Source organism: Lolium rigidum, chromosome 7, assembly GCF_022539505.1.
Source record: "Lolium rigidum isolate FL_2022 chromosome 7, APGP_CSIRO_Lrig_0.1, whole genome shotgun sequence".
NCBI classification, from domain to species: Eukaryota; Viridiplantae; Streptophyta; class Magnoliopsida; order Poales; family Poaceae; genus Lolium; species Lolium rigidum.
The window spans coordinates 353763535-353767364 of record NC_061514.1 but is presented as its reverse complement, the minus strand read 5'-3'; positions in this window follow the sequence as shown (position 1 = coordinate 353767364).

The window sequence follows — 3830 nt, the reverse complement described above, 5'->3', positions numbered from 1 at the left end:
TGAGTAACACCTCCGGCCGTCCCCCTGAAGACAATATCTTTTCCTTCCAACCACTGATTCTCTTCATTTTATTAATTGAGCAGAAGATGGTTTAGTAATCGGTACAGATGCTGAACCACCCTGTCTACAAAACACAGGTCGCGCACCCACCGTCGAAGACGAAGACGAGGGTCGTCGTCGCGTGATGGCTCGTGCTCGCACACACTCGACGACTGGGCTGACTGCGTACGCATGCACGCGCCGGTGCGACGCCTGACGACGCCGATGCTACCTCCACGAGGGCAACACGAAACCTAAACAAAACAATGAGAAAGATATGCGAGTGGCGTGGACCGATGGACCGATGGAGATGTCGATCAATGACGCCTCGCCGCCGCCGTTACGGGCGCCGAACTGCCAAACCTCGCGAGACGTACAATGGATCGGCATCTGGTGAACGTATGCCCGTACGCGCGGTGCCTGACTCGCCAAACTTCCATGCGGCAGCGGCGATGATGATCCAAGCTAGGAGCGATTGATTGGTGACCCAGCACGCCATGGAATGGAATGGCCCATGCTGCTCCGTACGTAACGGCATTGTCCATGTGCGGCCGCAGTTGTGCTGGAGTAGTACCATGGATTATTTGGGTGCAAGTGATCTCGGAGGGGACCGTCCATCTTCTCCCGGGACCTAGCTAGCTAGTACTCCTCTTCCAGCCACTAGTCGGCACGTATGCACCGCCAGTACAATGGTCCATGCGGTTTACCTGCCATTCTTGGCGAAAGTTTGCTTCGGATTTCATAATAACCACTAGTCCTCTGCTGTCCTTGATCGATCACCACACGCAGAGATATCATCTTATCTGTACAAACTAGCTTTGGAACTGTCATTTCTCACAGTAGTAGTTCCTTCAGATTGATTATGGTATGTTGAGCAATCACCTTCTTCATTCAGTTTTGGTTTTAAATACTATATACGAGAGCATCTCCAACAACAATTGTATATTTGGCTAGAATTGTTAAAAACTGAAAATATAGCAATTTGGCTCAAAAACATTGCTCCAACAGCATCTAAAGGTATAATAGATGCCACCCCATGGAGTCTCACAGCGCATCCACGTCGAGCACGTCTCACGCGTGGGTGTGGCGTTGCCTCACTTCTTATTCCAGCGATTCGGACACGTTTCACTATTTTATTGGGTCAGCTGAGCGGAATAGGAGACGAAAGTGAGACAAAATTATCCTCCGAAACCCTACCCCCAATCCCCACAGCCGCCGCCTCTGCTCGTCTCTCCTCCCACGCTCACGTCCTCTCCTCTCTCCCGCTCGAGCCTCCATGGCGCCGCCGGTGTTGTCCCGCTTGCCCCTCCTCTCTCCCGCTCGAGGCCCCTCGCCTCCGCCCCGTGGATCGAGCTTGTCTCTGTTCGGATTCGGGAGGAAGTGGGCGTGAAGGGGCGGAGCATGTGGTCCTGGCCAGGAGCGTGTCCCAGCGAAGAGAGGCAGCGAGAGGAGGGCACGGAGAGGGCGGACAAAGATCCTCTGTGTGGCGGTAAGGGGAGGGCGGGGACGAGGCAGACCGAGCTCCTCTGTGGCGCTGAGCAGGAGGAGGCGCCGCCGCTCCCCACGCATACTCCTCCGTCGGCATGGCAGCTCTGACATCTTCATAGCCCCTCAAATAACTCCACAAACGGACAAGGAGGATTGGACGGGACGGAGGAGAAAGCCGGTGTCCTCAGCCATGAAGATGGGGAGGATGCAAATATGGCTTCTTCATCCAGGACCTGCATTTGTATAAGTGGTTCCCCACACAAAATTATAGCAAGCTTGGTATATTTGCTTCCCCACTTGGTATATTTGCAAAGCCAAGAGACACTTTGTATATCACCCGGGAAGGTCAAACTGCTCTCGTGCGGAATTTTCACCGCGCAAGGTCCGACCGCCGGCCACCTTCTCACCGCCTCCCATGCTGTCGTTCGGCCGTGCGACCATCCCCACCTGTCGTCGTGCTTCTCTGTCGCCCAACCCTCATTTTCTTGCCGCCTCACGCCGTTGTGGAAGGAGATCCAGCTCCGTCCTCTCGAGAGCTCCCGATGTTCGATTCGCGTCGACGAAGGCCGCCGCCGCCGATTTGAGCGTGGTGGAGCGCGGCAGCGACCTGCGCCACGCCGCCGAGCATCCCTCGCCTTCGCCTAGCCTGTGCCCCTTGGCTCTACGCGCATTGGAGCATGGCGCCGACATGCGCACCCCGCGAGTTCTCTGGCCAGCAGTGCTTCGGCCGAACGTCTCTCGGCCATCATACGCATGCCCGCACGTCTGTCGGCCGTTGCCCGCACGTCTACCGGCCGTCACCATCCCCGCACAGGCAATCTCGATCTGGGAAGAAGATATGGATGAAAAAAAAAGGAAAATGGCCCCTTGACATGTGGGCCATAGTGTAAATTCCTTCCCCTTCAGTTTTGGCAATCCAGTTTATACAAATGCTACAAAAGCAAAAACTTGTGAGGATTGCTATACACACTCTCTCATCTTTCTATAGCTGTTTTTTTAGCAATCCAATATGCAAAGGCTGTTGGAGATGCTCTCTATGCTAGAAGACGGTAAAGTGGGCTGGATAACTAATATCATCTCTTGGCAATCCCTTAAACATGGTTAGAGAGGTAAAATTTTCATTCTACTTCTTGATTCAAATCTAGCCGAACTCTTGGAGATTTATATGAGTATTTTTTTAACACCCCCCCCCACACACACACACACCTCCTCCATCCCTAAATATATTTGGGAGCGGCATCTACACAGTAAAACTTGGCTCTCCACTCCGCGCTGACGTTCTCCCCCGCTAGCATCGCAACGTCGCCAACAAACGCCTCCATCGACCATGAATAGCCTCCACCGATACCCCTTTAGCCTACAACGCCCTCCCGCTCTACTCGAAATAGTCCGTTGTCGCTGGAATCGACCGTAGCTTCGCCGCAGCCGCGTCGGAGACGTGGCGAGCTAGATTTGATGTAAAACCGAACCAGCGAAGAATGGAGATGTTGTAGATCAACAGGTTCAGATCTACGTGGCGCCAGAATCAAGGGAGGCCAGTGAAATCCCCACCGACCATCTTCGGTCGTGGCGGGTTTAGTGTGACCGGCGATCAAGGTAGGAGTCAAACCTTCGTCGCGGTTCGTCTTGCGGCCCCATCGGCCGACTTGTAGCTTCGACAATAGCTCAACCCTGCAGCCTACGTTGTCACCTCCACTACGTGCCAAGTGTTCGCTGATTTGACTAGCTGAGTTTTATTTTTGCCATTTTGATTATTATTATTTTTGCCTTTTGTCAGTCAAATTCAGCATAGGTAATCGCATAATGTCGGCGAAGAGGCTGAGGTAGTTTATCTTTGACGAATCTTCATCAGAAGATGAGGAGGAAGAAGAAGATGAATTTGAAATGATTGTGACCCTGATCTTGAACAACAACCGAGATAGAGCGGAGGGCCGTGGCAACCTTATGAGAGATTACTCCGTGGCCCCGCTGAGTATTTGAAACCAAATGTGCTATGGCAAATAATTACATGTTGCATTATCTTATATAACATGATTATTGAACATGAGAGCGCCATGGCAGAGAACTTTCAGTATATCTCTATTGGAGATCTTGTTAAGCCAGAACATGATGCACACATATGTTGTTGTTTCGTATATACATACGAATGTGCGATACACCATTATATCCCCCGACCTAACCCCCGACCTAACCCTCTCCCAGGTGGCGGCGTCGCGCCACTCCGGGGAGTCCCTCCTCACCGGCCCTCTGGCCCCCCTCCAGCCCCTCCCTTCCCTCCCCGCCGTCGGAGGTGTCGCCGGGCA